Genomic DNA, 19,621 nt, shown 5'->3' with positions numbered 1-19,621 from the left:
ACGAACTATAACATAGGAGGTAACCCCCTGAAATCTGAAGAAGTAATAAGGGATCTAGGGACCCAAGTAGATAGTCAGCTTTCCTTTGATAACCATGTTGCCAAGGTTGTTAGAAAATCCTTCTATGTGACCCATCTGATCATGAAAGTGTTTGCATCAAGATCTAAGGATGTAGTGGTGCCCCTCTACTCTTCCCTCATCAGACCCATTATTGAGTACAATGCACCAATTGGAATGTACCTGGCTAGGCATCTCCAGCAGCTGGAGCAACCACAGAAGTACCTCACTAAGAGGATTACTGGCCTCAAACCGTTGCCCTATGCAGCACGATTGAAAAAAACTAAGGCTTTTCTTTGTTGCATACCGCCTTCTCAGAGGCGATCTCTGTCTAAGATACAGAGCCATGTCCAACCCAGAACTGTTGAACATGCTCCATCTTAGCAAAACCAAATCTACTCGAGCTACATGCTCTAGGGATATAAACCTCAGCACAACAATGAATAGAACATGCTGGAGGGATAGATTCCCTTCGCAAAGACTTCCCTTGCTATGGAACAAGGTCCAAATCTACATAAAACAGAGCCCCTCACTATCACTCTTCAAAAGGAACCTTGACGAGTGGATGGGTAACAGAAAGTTCACATCAGGGATCATACCAACAGCTCCACTAGATAGGGGCCAAGGGTACCAGCTGCTAGAACAAGGGCCTAGGGAACTAACCAAAGGGGCGGTGAATACTGCACAATGTGGCTGGGCTAATATATGCCTTCGGGCAGATAGCCCAGTACCTACCTATGAACCTATGAACCTAAATGGGAGGAACTTAGTGTGCATGGTGAGAATAATACACATGCTTAAAAAAATTTATTTTATAAGAGTTTTGTTGATATTTTTTTTAATTTGGGAAGGTGACCAGAATGAATTGAAGGATTTTTTTAATGTATTTAAACCAAACTACTGAGAATGTTTCTGAAACTGATATACATTTGTTAGATATTCGGATATTTCTAACTAAAGATGGTATAGATACTTGTATGTATAAGAAGGACATGCATGCTAATAAATATCTTCATAAAAAATAGCATGCATGCTAAGCATACTTTCAGAGGCATCACTAAGAGTCAATATTTACGGGCCAGTAGATTGAATACTAGAACGATATATATATATATATATATATATATATATATATATATATATATATATATATATATATCAAACAAATAGAAGAGATGACTAATGAAATTTTAGTGAGAGGCTATTATACTAGTGAATTAAACATAGTTAGAGATAATGTAATTAAATCAAGAGATGGGCAGGCCAAACCATTTTTTTCAAATTATACAAATAATGATGTTGTCCAACAAAATATTGAAATCCAACCATTGAGATATTTAATGACTTATAGTAGAGCAAGCCAATCAGTTGAGAAGATTATTAGAGGTAATTGGGATATACTGAAAGCTATACCTGGCCATGAAAATATGCTACCTGAGAAACCATTATTTACATATAGAAATTGTGAAAACTTGAAGCAACGTTTATGCTACAAATATTTCTCCCTGAATAAAAAGAATTTCATTAATTATAACATCAAGGGAACTGTACCATGTTATAACTGTTCCTGTTGTTCAAGTATTTGCCATTCAAATGAATTTGTTCATCTTATTAATGGGAGAAGGTTTGTATTTGATTGTACTGCAACTTGTAATACTTCATTTGTTGTATATCTGGCTACCTGTACATTGTGTTCAGGATTTTATGTGGGAAAATCGGCCAGAAGATTATGTGACAGGATAGTAGAACATAGATCAGATATATGCAGAGGCATGGAAACAAATTCTTTGGGCAAACACATGCAGGAACAGGGTGCTTCCCATCATTTTGTTTTTAGTTATAGAATTTTTACATCCTGGTATTAGGCGTGGTGATACTATTAATAAACTTGACACTAAGGAATATGAATGGATTGTTCGTATGCAAGCAGATGTATACCCAGGTTTAAATAAACAAGTGACATTAAAATCAATATTAAAATTTAAGCAGCGAAAAATTAAATAATGTATCTCTTTTAACATAATGTTTTTTACTATAGATATATATATATATTTTTATATTGTCACTGTTGTGTATATGTATATATTTTTAACAGAGAATATTTTCAACAGATTATATTTTTAATAGAGAATGTTTTATTGTAATTGATAGTTTTGTGTGATAGGATAGGCTGTGCCACGTGTTCTGTTTTCAGTATTTAAAATGATGACTGTTTTTTAACTGCTTGTAACACTGAGATAGGACTTGATGTCTGAAAGCTTTGTTTTTTATTTCGATTAAACGCATCCACGTTGTGAAGTGTGCTTTGTTTTATTTTTCTTGTTAGTTTACCTTTGCAACACTTCACTTAACCATTTTTGAACATCTTTTTGTGTTGGAATTTTATAAATATATCAGATGACTGACTTCATTAATTAAGTGTATATCATATACTTTACATGACATCCCTTTATGTGCTTTACTTACATTGTCAAGGGGTGTGACTATACTGTATGGAGCACTTGTGTGTACATGGGTGAATTCTCATGTTATATGCACTCCAACTTACATTGTATTCCAGCTTCACTACCCTGGTTGACAAAAAACAGTTGCTAAATAATGTAAGTTTACAAAAATAATTTTAACACTACTTTCCCATATAAAAATAAGTTGTCTGTCTTGGTACCTGAACTGTGAATGCCTGCATGTAAAGCCAGGACTCTAACCACTATACTATCTTGGCTTGTAAATTTCACCTGTCTATTTGTATTTCTCTCCTATGGGATGTTTAAGCTATGGTAAGCAGTGGGCCATAACATGCACACCTGCTTAGCTATGCTTAAATTTTCCTTAGCCTAGAAAATAAAATTATAATATTATTATATTATTATGTTATTTAAGTGAGTATTGTGGTATTCTGACAAGTTACTGAGGACTGCAATTGGGAAATAATGGCATTCATTTGGCTTTCAGGCTTCTGTCCTTCAGAGACTCCTGCTAATACATATCCTGTTTTCTATCAACTTTCTAAGAGTGTGAGGGCAATTTTTCAGAAGTGTCCCTATTGTATTATTTTTCCCCCATTATTTGTGCCTTTATCCACATGGACTGCTGTCAGGGAATATTGACATACATTTGCTTTCAGACTTCTATCCTTTGGTAATTCATGCTAATGTATGACCTGTTTTCTATCAACTTTCGAAGTTTGTGAGGCAATATGAATGTCTCAGGGATTTATCCCCCATTAGTTGTGCATTTGGACACATTTCCTGCTTTAGCAGCTTGCGGAGGTGTCGTACAGCACTTTTACAATGCAGGGTGTCTGTCACAGAACCTGTCACACACCCCCTGCATTGCTTGCCTGATATTGTGTGTACTTCAGTGTCCACGGACACTGAAATACTGCCATAATATTACAGTAATTCTCTAATATTATGCCAGATTCTATTAGAAAGCACTGTACTGCACTTTCTGAGTGCAGGAGGCACTACTTGAATATGCCCCCTGCACTTGTTCACGGTTCATGTCCATGTAGGTTGAACAGCAGTGCACCTTCATGAATATGCAAGGTGTGCTGCTCTACTATATGGACACGAACCAATCTGTGCAAGAATAGTGCTATTCTTGCACAGAGTTTAGTGAATCTCAGGGTATGCCTTAACATCCCAGTCTACCTGTCAGTATCACACTTATACTTGCTATATCATGCTAACAATACCTGTCAATACTTAAGGGCCTCCTCCTCCACTAAGGGCAATTGTTTTTCCTAACTTAAAGAGAGTAATCTTAAGACTACTATGGCTTCATAATAAGATGCGATGATTCTCATCTTACTCATTTCATTTTCACTAGTGAATCTTTTTAATGTAGGCCACATAAGGTCAATAGTACACTGTTGGTTAAAAGCAGGGATGCCACACTACCCATTTTCAACCTTGGCAGAGGCCTGATTTCCCATTCACTGAAATCACAAATAGGAATGGTGACAAGCTGCACCCTTGGGATACTGTGATGCATATGCTAAACACATCTGTCAAGAATGTAAACATTACTCTGGATTCTTGTTGGGGTTAGAAAGACATGGCAGTGGAGCAGTTACCATCATGTCCTGTAGTTCTTCAGGATGTCCTACAGAATATCTAAGACACTCCCTTAAATCTGTAAGACAAATACAGACTGGATTAGCTAATTTCCATGACTTATCAAACAGTGGAAATCTAAGGAGCAGGTGCACTGTCTCACAGCCTGTGAAGAATGCACATTATTCCTTCTGAATCTGAAGTTTAGCCACTGGCCAGACTCTCTTTGCCAGCACTCTTAGGTTTAACTGCTGCCCTGATTGTCCTCATCAGCATCCAGAGGTATGAGGGTGGAGCAATAGTTATGAATCTGAATGATTATATTGCTGCAATTAATGTTTTTTTTTTTGTCTGATGTAACTACTTTCGTTAAAATAGACATGTCAGATGTTAAGAAATATATATCTGCTGTAAATATGGTCATTTATGAATTACAATTATGTGGAGATATTTCTATAGAATTATTCAACTATTTGACTGTTACTTCTCCCATTACCCCTTTCCTGTATTGTCTTCCTAAGTTACATAAATGCCTGACATGCCCCCCCCCCCCCATGAGAACTACTGTCTCTGGAACAGGGTGGGTAACAGAACCTATTTCACTTTATGCACAATCTGTGTTAAGCATCTACATGGATAAAGTAGAGAATTATATTAAAGACACAAAAGATTTTCTGGTTAAACTCTATGAGTGGCATAAAATGCATTTCATTGGAAAGTTTCTTAGTAACTTTGGACATCAATTCCATATTCACTGTAATCCCTAAGGAATATGGGATGGAGGCAATAAGATGTTTTTTTAGTGCAGGAAACTGAAATGGATGACAGAATTATTGAAAGCATATGTCAATTACTAGAGACAGTACTTAATAATATTTTTATCTTTAACAATAAGCTATATTATCAAAAATCTGGTATAGTGATGGGAACACCTATAGCCAATTGCTATGCTAATCTAGTACTCAACAAGTGAGAGAAACAAATGCATTTATAACAACACTATAGAACTGCTCAATCATATTCTTTTTTATGTACGTTTCGTAGATGATGTGTTTATTGTTTGGGGAGGCAGTGAAAATGAGCTAATTGATTTTATAAGTTACTTATATGAGTCAACTGATTTTTAGAAATTTAAGTTCACGTTTTCAGAAGAGTTTATTGAATTATTAGATGTTAGCATAAAGAAAACAGAAGAAGGTTTAACAAGTGTACTTAGAAAAAAATGTACATACTAATCAATATACACATTGAAATAGTATGCACGCACCTCATGTATTTGGAGGTATAGTAAAAAGTCAGATGTTAAGAATCAGTAGACTCAATACGGATGAAAGGAAATGCAAAGAACAAATCCTGGACCTAGTTCAGCAGTTTAAAGAGAGCGGTTATAATGAGAACTATTTATATAAGATCATGGATGAAACAGTAAAAGATAGAATTGAGGCAGCCAGACCATTTTTAGGGAAGGGGTACATGGTACAAGAAACAGAATAAGTTCTAGAACTAACAATCTGAGATATGTGACTACTTATGACAGCAGAACATCTGAAGTTAAAAAAATAATATCAAAAACTGGCATATTTTAAAGGCTATGCCTGGTCTGGAACAAATTATTACTGACAGACCAAGTTTTGCTTACAGGAATAATAAAAATTTAAAACAAAGATTGTGTTACAAGGAAATGAGACAAACTCATTCTAGAGGTAGAGACATAAGAGTGACACAAGGGCCTTTCCCATGCCACAACTGTAGCTGTTGTAGGCATATTCTTAATAATAATAATAATAATAATAATAATAATAGGTTTATACACCCTGTAACCTCAAAAGAGTTTATATTTCAATGTTTTGCAACATGTAACACTGTAAACATTGTTTATCTTGCAACTTGCACAGAATGTACTGTGTTCTATGTAGGTAAATGTAATCAGAGACTAAGGGATCACATTATTGAACATCATTCAGAAATTCAAAGATGTGTTTCTACAAACGCATTACTTAAGCATATACTATAACATGAAAATATACATTATTTTAAATTTAGAGTTATAGCTACAGTGATTAGGAATTTTAGGGGTGGAAATATTAATACTGTATTGGAAATTAAGAAATATGAGTGGATATTAAAGTTATATGCTGATAAATATCCAGGAATTAATGCTACAGTTAGTATTAAAACAGTCTTAGTTAAAAAACAAATGCAATACAGGTGACATATAATTCTGCTTGGATTATATTTTTAGTTTGTTTTTGTATTATTTTATGAGTGTATTTTATCTCATAAAATTAAGTGGTGTTATCGGTAGGTTGTTCTGCTTTGCTTTCGGTAAAGAGTTCCCATTTTTTCGTGTGTTTTCTTAATAGTTTGAGCTATGTGAACGTCAAAACTCATATTTTTGTCTATTATGACTCCTAATAGTTTTGTTTGTAAAATCAGATGTAATTTTTCTATTATTGCTAGCAGTAATATGGAAGGTGGGTGGGAGGTTAGAGGGTCCGGTCCATTGGGTTGAAAAATCATCCGCTTCATTTTGTTAGGGTTAAGTTTCAGCTGTGATTTGGTTAGCCATGATTCCACTTCAGTGAAGGATTTTTGAGTTATATCCTGAAGCTGTTGTATATTAGTGACTGCACATATAAGTGTAGAATCATCAATGCACTGGATTATAAGGCTAGGGGGGATGCAGTGTTGAGGTCATTAGAGAATATATTGAAAAGGAGGGGTCCAAGAATGGATCCCTGTGGGACTCCTAGTGTGACTGAAAGTAAGGGGGATAGGTCCTGGAGCCACTTAACTGCTTGTTGACTTCCAGTTAGGTAATTTTGGAACCATGTTAGAGCTGAGGGACTAAGATTAAGGTTGGTGAGGACATTAAGTATTTTGTGCTGAGAAACCGTATCAAAGGTTTTAGACATGTCTAGAAACACCGACGATACTAGTTTCCCTTTGTTTCTAAATTGGTTGATAGTGTTGGTAAATCTAAGGAGGGCAGTTGTGGTTCTGTGGTGGGGTCTAAAGCCGTGTTGTGTTTTGCCCATTAAATTATTGGTAATGAGGTACTGTAGAAGTTAAGAATGGATGCATTATTCAAGTAATTTAGAAAGTGGGGAGAGTATAGTGATAGGTCTGTAATATGTAAGTTCGGTAGAGGTACCACCATTACGTAAGGGAATTATGTGAACATTTTTCCTAATTGCTGGAACATATTGTTCAGCTGTGGAGCAGTTAATTAGTATGGCTGCAAGATAGGAAATGGCTTTGGCTGCTACTTTTTGGAACTCAGCTGGAAGGTTATCAGCTGTTATAGTGGTATTTTTAAGTTTCTTAATTAATTTTTCTGTGGTCTTTTTTAGGAATAGGTTGGAATGAGAAAGTATTTTTGTTGTTGTTGGTTGAACTAACTGTTGTTAGCAATGGAAGACAGAGAATTGTAGCCACAAAAAATGTTAAGCATAGTATATACTCACAAAATAATTTTATACATTTACATACACTAAAGCATACTCTATACAATAAGTAAAATAGTTATGTTAATATCATTGCAGAATGACGAAGGCCTATATGATTATGACAATAAAGGTAAGATGGTTAGGTTATCAGTTAACCCTTGTACCTAAAGGAGTTGCATATGGAGTCAATACTGAGGCCTCAGCACCATACTACCACATCAATATCTGAGTTCTTCAGACTCAACATCCCTTGTCTTACTCAAAAGGGAGTCAAAGTTTCATTGGAGGAGGTTGAACTAATCTGATATAGAAGCATGCAGATATTCCCAATAGATGATTACTGATCATTTCTGATTCTCAATCTGATTGGGTCTGTTGCTCTCTTTCCCTCACTGTCTAGATGCTAGATTATGACTTAACCGCAATGTCATTCAATAAACTTTGGCCTAAGGTTCCTTGACATGATATGCTTTTGCATCATAGTGTTTGAACACAGGGTTTATAATTGACCATTACTGATGTATAAATAAGTTTATCAATAACTAACCACTCATTTCAAATCTGGGAATCCATTTCTCTTAATTTTGCTTGTCCAGGAATCTCATTCATTCCTTGGTGAGTGCAGATTTATCTTAATAAAATTACAGAGTCACCCCTTTACCAAAAAGACAGAATACATCTGACTATGTTTGCTATATATGCATAAAAGCCATAATTTTCATCTCTGTGACTCACAGCTCCACTGTGGCAACCTTGTTATTCACAGGGGAAAACTCCATTCACATAGATATCAGCAGAGGACTTACAAGTATTGCCATATCTTCATTTGGCATTTCAAAAGACCCATCTTCATAAAATGAGATTTCCTTATGATTAAAACCAAGTCTGTATACAAGTGAAAAGTTAAAAATGTAATACAAAATGTATTGCATTATCAAAATAAATGAAAAGTGGAGACGGTCTGGCTACGCAATAATGAAAACAGTGAACATTGTTAGTGATTAAAAGGAAATGAAGCAAATGAAGCAACCTAATTAAAAAAAAAAACAGACCCCCGGATTCAATAAATTTTGTGCAGGAATAGTGTTATTCTTGCATGGAGTGAATGGTGTCCATTTCTGAATAGCCTTAACAGCAGCACGCCTTACATATTCATGAAGGCACATTCCTGATAATGACTAAGTAGGCACAAACACTACTGAGTGCAGGGGGTATGTTTTAGTAGTGCTCACACGCCCCTGCACTCTGAAAGTGCCATAAGGCACACACACCCCTGCATTGTCAAAGTGTCGTACGGCACTTTCTAACTGCTGTCAGTGCCTGCAGACACTGAAATCAGCTATTTCAATAGAAAGCAATGCAGGGGATATGTGACAGTACCCCTGCATTTTCAAAGTGCTGAATGGCACTTTCTAACTACTGTTAGTACCTGCAGACACTGAAATTGGCTATTTCAATAGGAAGCAATGGGGGGGGGGTGACAGGTACTGTCACACACTCCCTGCATTATCAAGGTGCCATACAGCACTTTCTAACTGTTGTCAGTGTCTGAAGACAATGAGTGCAGCTATTTAAATTGGAATCAATGCAGGGGTGTGTGTGACTGGTACTGTTACACACCCCCCTGGAATGCAAAAGGGCCATACAACCTCTTAATGCAAAAAACTGGCCAAAGCCTAAAATGATGGGGGGACAAATAGGGACAGATCAGAAACATTGCTCTTACAAACTTAAAAAGTTGATAGAGGAACAGGGTTTGTATTAACATAAAAAATGTAGGGAAGGATTAGAAGTCTGAAACTCAAATGTATGCCATTATGTAGTGATGTCAATCCTGTTATGTCGCATACAGACTTAGACAGTTGATAGAATGACATGTAGTGCATTACCAAATATGACTTACAAGTAGTATTGATTCATGTAATTAAAGTGCTTTTATTATTTTTTTTTCCCATTCTAAGTTAAGTTTAAGTGTAGCTGAGCAGGTTTGCACATTATGGCCCTCTGCTCAACATTGCTTAAACATCTCATAGGAGCTAAATATAAATGTATAGCTAAAATCCTTACTGCTGAGATAGTGTAGTGGTTAAAGGCCTGGCTTTGTATGCATGAGTTCATGGTTCAAGTACCAAGACAAGCACTTTATTTTTACATAGGAAAGCATTGTTAAAATTAAATTTTTATGTTAAATATTTAAGATAAATTATGTAGTAATTGATATTTGTTACCCAGGGTAGTGTAGCTGGTTCAAAATGGAAGTGTGAGTGCATATAACATGTGAAATCACCCATGTATACACAAATGTCCTATATAGTATAGTCACACCCTAAGGGAATGAAATGAAAGCACAGAGGGGGATGTCATGTAAAGTAAATCATATACACTTAATAATATGTCAGTAATGTTGAATTAATCTATAATTCCGATTTTTTTTTAAATGAAAACTGAGCAATGCTAAGCAATGCTCAGTTATGCCTAGCCAGTTTAAACATTGCTTAGATGTAAATTCTAAGCAGCAGTCAGCTCAGCTAAGCAGATTTGCCCACTGCTAAACAGTGTTCACTATTTACCCCTTTAAGCACTGTTCAACTCAGTTTAGTGGATTTGCAGACCACTTAGCTGAGCTTAGCATTTTCAAAATGGTCCAGTGATGGCAAAAGGTGGGAATATGGCTTTATTTAATTCACAAAGGTAGGAATACAGCTATAACCTGTTGTAGTCTGATCTCTGCAGGAACCATGTTTTGCATAGGGGAGGGAGCACACTTTCAGGCACAGCACTGGGGCATTCAGGAGTCCAGGGTCATGGTTGGGCTCCTTGTAGTAAACCATGATGACAGACTGCTGCAGGGCCAGTACCAGGGCTCTCAGTACAAAGCAGAGGCCTGGAACCATCTTGCACATGACCTCACCAGTGTCACTGGAACCGCCTGAACTGGTGAGCAGGTACGGCATCATTATGCCAAACTAAATCAGAGGATAGGGGAGCTCTTGGCCCAGTAGATCCAAGATGCATGGGCACAGAATGCTCCAGTAGTTAGTAAATATCTCATCCATATCTGTACCAAATCCTAGGCTGAGTATGTGATAGACAGGTATGCATAATGTTTGTTTTCTCCTCTACAGCTGCAGTGGAGAGAGCTAGCAATGCCGAGGCCCATGCCAACAGATTGACAAGGCTGTGCTGACAGGCTGGTGAGTACAGATCTACCTTGTAGTATGTAGTGAAATAAATAAGGAGTAAATCACTTACTGCCAGTAGGTGTAGTGTGTTCTGTGTCTAACAATTAAATAAAAGTGTTCCAGACTAATATTGATCTACAGGATATACAGTAGTAAAGCACTGTGTCATATAAGTACAATAAAGACCTAAACTACCAACTGTTGTGTTTACTCTGGCATGTTATTGTACAAATAGGATTTGTACAGGTTTTTCACAGCATATATGGCTTTGACAGCATGAATTAATTGAGGTTGTTCTGAGAACCAGCTATTATGCAAACCAGTAGATTGTGGAGCTGTAAAAAGCATATAAATGAAATACAACATATGTTATGCACTAAGATCTGAACCCTAAATAGTTATGTCCAATTTATTGCCTTGTGATACCCTTTGCTTTCCAGATTGTATTATTTCAAAGGATTAATACACAGTACACTGTCTGTCATGCAGGAATCTCAGGATTACAAGGTCAGTCTGTCTAACCCACAAAGTATTAGGCAGAAAGTCAAACAAGTAACAGCAGCTCCCCAGTAGCTCAGTGTGATGAGAAATATCCTTGTTGTTCATTTCAGCACACCCAGACACAGTTTGAATCCAGGGAGTGGTACTGAGATGTATGCATATATACACTTAAGAAACCTTGAATATTTCTAGAAACAGTCAGACAGTGGTAACAGATATTTTCTTCACAGCTCATACAGGTAAAGAAATGTTTGTAGTAGTTGTATGAAGTGAATACCAATATACTCTGTACAACTGTCCCACTGTTCAACCTCATGCCTGCAAATGACAGCAGGATAGGTACATACACCATGCACTCTTCCCGATACATGTGTCTCAAGTGTCATGCTGTCATGGCTAGTGGTTACTGCTGTTAATCACCTTGGACACAGATAGGAATCCAGGTAAAGTATGCCAGTAGCTGACTCACACAACATCAGTGCAGGGAACCCCTTTTTTGTCAAGTATGTAACCCTGACATGTACAAGCCCCCTCTAGTAATGTAGCCATAGTTCTCTCAGTCTACCCCATATCATTACAGGTTGACATTCTAACAGGTATGTATGTGCTACAGAAGCTATGGGCCATAGGTAGATGTAAAGTGAGGGCAGATCTGTAGAGTACTGAGCAGTACTGTATGAAAAATAGAAGCCTATACAGTTGTTAATGGACTGTTTTCTCTCTCCCTACCCCTCATCTGCATCAATAATTATTATTCATATACTACGGGTATGCTGTTCTCAAAACCTATTGTTGGGACATGTGGTCTATTATTGTTCATATATTTAATTGGTTGCATATTAACATACCTTGTTCAAATACCATTATTGGTGGCATGTTGCTGTCTATGTAACTTGCATGCTATTAAAATGCTTACTGTTGTTCCATTTATGCTATGAAGCTGTTTCAAATCTGTTGGTTTGGGTTAACTGGAACACCCACACATGCTGTTATAACTAATTTTGAAATGTTTTGTTCATGACTAACCAATATATCTTGGAAAACCACAACACCACAGCATGTTTGGGAAGGCAGATCCTGGTGGATTCGCCTGTACCACCTCATCTGGCCATGGCACTGGGCCCCAGCACGTATGGGACCCAACCTGGAACATCCTCCTCTGCTGGTCCTGCACCACTTTCGGGTGGAACCACCTCAGGGTACAGGGCCCATCTCCCCCAGGCACGGGCACAGAAAGGAGCCCATCACCCATACATGTTCCAGGGTATGGTGTGCAGGGTCATCCATTCTGAGTTGGATGGACAGCTGTGCCAGATGGAGGGCTGCCTGGTGCACCTGGAGGAGAAGGTTGGTCTTGTTAGCCCCCAGCATAGCCACATTTGGCGCCGTGAAGGTGCAGTGGTGACTGCCAATGAGTGGGGACCTCAATCCCAGTGTATCCATTTGGGGGCTCATGGGCCTTTGATTGCCAACCACCCTCCCCGTCCAAGGTGTTCACCCCCTCATGTGTCATATACCATCCCTGTCTGCTGTCTTTTGTGTCTTGTCTGTCTGCAAATGCAACCTATCCTACCCAACCTACCTCCCTAAACATACTACAGCCCTCCACCAACATCCCACTCTCACATTAAATAAAAAAGGGCTCTGTCCCTCAAAAAAATCATTCCCCATACATAACTCTACATTTTGCCACCATGTCCAGTGATGCAAAGCAATCTACAACCAAATTACTCTACAAATGTGTGTTGCCAGCACCCCTCCCTGTGGGTGTGAGGCTGTAAATTCCAAATTATCACATCAGTCACAGCTGTTGCTGCAGAAGAAATGTAGAGCTATGGTCCTTTCCTACACCCATCCTGCATGTCCCTAGTTGCTTTTCCTAATGTTTACCCCCTGCTTGCCCCCATTTCACCACTTTCTTAGCACCCTTTTTTTCTTTTCTTTATTTAAAATTAGTGTGGGTGTAAGTGTCTCCTAGCATCGCTTAGCTTCACACAAACCGTGCAAACCCACTTACAACTGCTTAAAATTGCTTTAATCACTCTGTCTCCATCAGCCCAGCAACAAAATAATCTGCCTTGCCAAGTCTTGAACCCAGGACTCTGTGCCCTACAATCACAGCAACATACCTCTACACTATCTGAAATGTTGAAATCTGTAATGCTTTTACAAACATATCATGCACTACAGTCCTTTAACATGACAGAAAAATACACATCCCTGGCAACCCTTAAATTCAGGACCCTGTGCACTCCAGTCACAGCAGCTACCACTACTCCACATGAGCTGTAAGAATAAGAAATGCTTCAGTAATTATATCATGCAGGATGGTCATCCAACATTAGGTAAACACCTGTGGAATTAGTACTGTTTTATATATATATATATATATATATATATATATATATATATATATATATATATATATATATATATATATATATATATATATATATATATATATATACTCAGCTTCATACTGCAAGACATCTGCAAAAAGTCTGACATACTTGGGGGACAGGGTGGAGAAAAGAGGGACATATCTGACATAATGGTGTTAGAAACTGAAACAGTTGCTGGTGTTACACAGTTTGTTGTAATATAACTTTTCTGAAGGATATGAAGTCTGAAACACAAATGGATGTCAGCATTTAGTGACTTCAATCAGCATATTATCCTACTGATTTCTCAAAGACAGAAATTGTCTGAGGAACCGAACAAACATAAGAGGCAAACCTTTGGGCATTCTGCGGAAATCTAGACAGTTGAGAAGTATGTCATAGACATATCACTGTCAGACATCAAGTGATGCATAAAATGCATGTCCAGACAAACCCTGCTCATCTAGCAATCTTCTAAGTCTATAACAGCAATACTTACAATCTGTACCTAATTCTGGAACTCTGTCCCCCATTTTGTTGGGCTTTCTCCACACTTCTTGTTCTAAGAGGTATTTCCACCTACCTTCTGTGAAGCTGTAGCCCTCACACCTCCATAATGTCCTCCTCACAGGCAAGGAAAAGGGACAAGGCCCTGTGTTGCTATGTCATTTGCTAATGGAAAGACAACACAGCTGTTCTGGATGCAATTAGAAAATGGGAGACACAAATTGGTGCAGAGGCCATCACCTGCTCATTAGCATTATCTACAAAAGGCAAGCTGCTGCCGATGCAAAACAGGTCTGAATCTTTCAACACAAAGAGAGACTACAATTACACAAACCTAAACATATGCATTTTTCTGACAAACTCTTCAGCACCATAACAGGTATGTCAATCAATTAAGCATGTAATGAAATGCATAAGGGGGGATGCAATAATGTAAAATAGGAAGTTAAACAATAGATCTCAACAAGACTTGCTGGACTCACATGTTTCTGTCCAGGGTTCCTATTACCTGATCGAATATTTAGGTTAGTGAATACCTAAATGTTGATCTGGTAATAGTGAAAAAAACGTGAATGGATGATTTAACGCAGGGAAAGAATTCCCTTGGCCATTATGCGGATTTTGTCCCTTTCCCCACTGTAGAGCGATCTCAGAGTTGGTATATTTAGTTGGGGGGGTGTGGGGGCAAAGTCCCCCACTTCATTTGGTTTTGCAGCCGAGGGAATTCATTTCCTACATTAAATTGGCTGTTCGCTGTTTTAATTTTTCGATATTACAAGTTCAACATTTAGGTATTCTCTAACCTAAACATTCAATCGGGTAATATAGATGCTCTATCCAGCACCTATGGCCATTCCTGCTGGCTCTATCTGCAGTGACATAGATCACAGCTCTGGCCCCTGAGTCAATCCAGCAAAGATCAGCTCACATATGACTACTACTGGAGTGTCTGTTATTCAATTCTGACTGTGACACTGCTAGGACAGCTACCTGAGATGTTTGCAAATAGTCATATGTCACCTGTGAATGTTACTATGATACACATGCTTGTCTTACAAATGTAAGGAACCTATATAGGGTATGTGCATAGTAAACAACTGCCACAGAAGTGTGTGTTGAACTGTATGTTATATACCGTGTTCGTACCTTTCAACTGTCCAGAGTTTTGCAGATTGACCACATGATATATGTAGTCAATGCCTCATACAGTTGTGTTTTGTCTGGAAACTTACTAGCAAGTAAAGACTGAAGTCATAACATAATGGCATACATTTGAATGTCAAATGTCATATCCTTTAGAGTATTCCAGTGAATGCAAAACCATCTTTGCTAGCAACTAAATGTATTACAGCTAGATTTATAAAATGTCACTATTTTCTGGCCTTTGCCTTCATTGATGTGTGCCTTTGTCCAGATGTCTTGCTGTAACAGGAGCTAGGAGTCTTAGCATGAAACTAATGTCATTGCTAGTGTACCTTGTCTTGGAGGATGCTGACAGTCCCTGGTTTGAAGCTGTGGAGAGCACACTAACCTTGACAGGTTACTCATCCTACCATACCTTTAGACCCCAAATGGATGGCTGCAAAGCCAAAGGAGGTGGAGTTTTAAACTTCATCATACATGTACACACCTCCAGGTTGGTCAAACAGTATGATGCATGGGAGACATCCCAAGTGCAGTTTACCATTGAAAAAACACCCATTCAAATCATAGCTAGCTACAGACCTCCAACCATGACCCAGGACACCCACTACACCTATCTGGACTTGCTTGAATCTGTCAAGATTCAACTATCTACCCTGGGTGACTTTAACTACCCAACCATAGTGTGCATGACCAATTCTACCTGAACATGAATGCACAGAGATTCCTCAGCTTTGTCAATGTCAATGCATTGGATCAGCTGGTCCACACCCCCTATGACAGGTGGAAATATCCACTACCTGGTCCTAACCAACATGAGTTGCCACTGTAGCACTCCTACAGTGTCATGCTCCTTGGTAGGATCTGACCAAATAGCCATCACTTTTGAGGCCACCATCTCCCCTGCCACCCCCCCCCCTGTCAGGGTCAAACAAAAAGCACTTTCCAAAATTGACTATAAATCTCCTCAGAGCAGGTATAAGTAGCTTCAGCTACTGTTCCATCATTTGGAACTATCAATAGTGTCCAAGCCTACACCACAATTCTATGTGAGCACTACATGCCTGTATGAACTCAGCATTACCTGACAGGACAAAATAATCTCCCTCAAGGTAGGGAAAACCTATGTGGTGGACAGCAGCAATACACAAATTCCATTATAGGTGGAAATAATTGCTGAACAGGGCCAAGAAAGAGCAGTTGCCAAATTGGAAGCAATGTCACCTTTGTCTGAACAAGCAAATAAGGTCAGGTGATTTACCCTAAGTCTAACTGTGAGTACAAATTGAACACATCCACCAAGGCCAGTCACAAGGCCTTCTTCACATACAGTATGTCTGCAATCTCAGAGGCAACACCCAAATCTGCTCCATAGTGGTGGTCAATAACACCACATACACATACGGCATAGATATAGCCAATCTGCTGTAGACAGGTTAAGTGCAAACATTACCCTGTCCCCCCATCTTTACACATGGACATGCACAGCACCTGCCCCCCTCCCCCCATCATCAGGAAGCAAGATCGTAATGCCCTCTCAAAGGCAACAAAATTAAATCTCCATGAGGCCTGATACCATCCCTGGCTGCATCCTTCATGAAAACGGGCATGAGCTCTTAGCTTCATTACACACTGTAGTCAACCAAAGCCTGAGCACTAGTGTCATTCCATATGCACAGAGGACAGCCACTGTCATCCCTCTACACGAAGGTGGAGCAATCCACTGACCCAGCGAATCATATGCACATTGGTCTAACTAGCCTGATTTGCAAGAGCATGGGAAGGCATTATCGAGGACCTTATAAACAGGGACATCGGCAACCTCAAAATGCTTGAGCCCACATAGTGTGGTATAGTCAAAGGGAGATCAGGCCTGTTAAATGTGGTCAGCTTCTTTAAACCACTCAACAAACACAAGGATAAGGGGTAGACGGTGCACACTCCCTACATTCACCTAGCCCAAACCTCTGACAACAATCCCCAGTCAGCCATGATGCATAAGCCTACACAGCTAGGCATCAACCTGTATGTTACCAGATGGGTAGCTAACTGGCTCAATGATAGCAGCCACTCAGTCAAAGTAGTGGAAGCCACCTCTAGTAGCAGACCCATACAGAGTGGTGTGCCCCAAGGATCAGTATGGGGGCCTCTGCTGTTTGAGATATACATTTCTGAGGGACAAGACATACCAGTGGTCTGTGGCTGCAAGCTGGCCACTGTATTACATTCCCCTACTGAAGTGAGCATCCCCCAAGAGGCCCTTAACCAAATTAATGACTAATGCCAGAAGCATTGCCTCAAACTGAATGCCAGCAAATGCATCATTTTCTCTGTTGTGCTAGACATCATCCACACTAATTATGCCAGTAATAACAATGTACTGAGCATGCAATCAGGTGTGTGGAAACTTGGGTACCAAGATCAATAGCAACCTGACAGTTTCCCACTGCACTGGCACCATTATACGGAAGGTCCACCTCCCAAATATGGGTATGTCATCCAAGAACCAGGAGGCCACAACATCCCTGTAGTCCACCCTTATCAGACACATTACTGAGTACAATGGCTCCTTTGGCATGTACCTTGCCAAGCAAATGTAGCAGTTGCAGAGACCACAGCAGTTCCTGACCAGGCAAATCCAGGGTCTGCAACACCTATCCTATACAGATAGGCTGAAAGCCCTGTCCCTGTACTCAGTCTCATACAGACTGATCATAGGCAACCTGTATCTAGCATACAAGGCCATTTCCAAACCAGCCTTGATGGCATTTCTGCATATCCGTAAGACAAACCCCATTTGTGCAACCTTACATTAGCTGTTGAAGAGATGGATTGTGGCAGTCAGAACTACTGCAAAGTCTGGACTGAAGGGCCCATAGGTAGCAAAGTTGTGCCAGACTTTACTAGGAGTGTGTGTGTGTATGTGTGTGTGTGTGTGTGTGTGTGTGTGTGTGTGTGTGTGTGTGTGTGTGTGTGTGTGTGTGTGTGTGTGTGTATCAGCAAACATTATACTGCAGGGTATTAATTTACATATGTTGTCTTCCCCTTTTAGGTCAACATGGAGGTTGGGGTCTCTCCCCCTCACAACCTGATGCCAGTGTCCTAGCGAACTCTGATGATGATGGTGGTCATAGTGAGTCACAGGTCGGGTTGTTGGGGGCTGAATCTGAACCATTGGTTGGTATCCCACTTTCACCCACAATGTCATCGCACACACTCAGTATGCCCACACATTCCCAGTCCCCAGCAGCCACAGATAATGGACTATTGGAGGGTGGTGGCATGGAACAGACTAGTGTGGTGACTATGGCAAGTGTGAGTGTAGACACTCGCCATAGCCAGAGAGCAGGCGAGATCATACACAGGCAGATGGATGCACAGGCATGTACTGACTGTAACACCAGACAGATGCTCAGGGTCATGAATGCAGAGCTCCCTGCCATGTGTGATGACCTCTACAGCATTTGTGATGCTGTACATCATTTTGCCGATGTCATGGATAGATGGTAAGGTAGGACATTGTCACTGCTCAAACTTGCAATGTCTGTGCTTGAGCATGTGGTGGGAGGAGGGCATTGGCCACATGAATGTAGGTCAGCAAAAAGATCAGCTGACAGCCCACGTCATCATGAACATTCACACTCCTGTAGTGGCAGTACCACCAGCACTACTGAAGGGAGGGTGCTGTCCACACCACACCGGAGCTAGCCATGAGCATTTGGTCCTGGCCAGTCCCATCAGGGATGTGGATACAGCAGACAGCAGTCACTTTCGCAGAGTAGTACTGCATCTGGCCTTGGGCCTGGTGGTGCCAGTGAGACTCCTGGCAGAACCAGTTCCCATGTTCCTGGCGGGAGAAGGTGGACCATACATTCTGCCATGTATGGTCCACAGCTGTCCAACATAGCCCTGTGTAGGGCATCCACATGGCTTGATTGTGTGCATACAAACATTCACACATCTCTGTTACAGGGCGGTCACCACCAGACATGCACAGCTCCTCTGCATGGCCCAGTTGAACACCACCCCTCCAGACACACACACACACACACACACACACACACACACACACACACACACACAGATGATGTCAGCTGTATGGCCTAGCCTAGGCCTCTGACAATACAACACCACACCCTGTGCATGCGATGATACTTGTGCCACATCCCTGTTATCCATACCATCGATGCAGGGACATGCTAATATGGGTCTGATGCACACGGTGAATATAGTACAGTGTAGTAATGTAATGCTGTGTAAGGTGCTGTCTGCTGGCAATAGTTATGAGTACACATCGAGGTGCATGTACCTTTTTAGCCATGATGCATTATTGCTGTTAGTAA

This window comes from Protopterus annectens, chromosome 1.part1, assembly GCF_019279795.1.
Source record: "Protopterus annectens isolate FY-2018-M chromosome 1.part1, PAN1.0, whole genome shotgun sequence".
Classification (NCBI taxonomy): domain Eukaryota; kingdom Metazoa; phylum Chordata; order Ceratodontiformes; family Protopteridae; genus Protopterus; species Protopterus annectens.
This window is presented reverse-complemented; position numbering follows the sequence as displayed.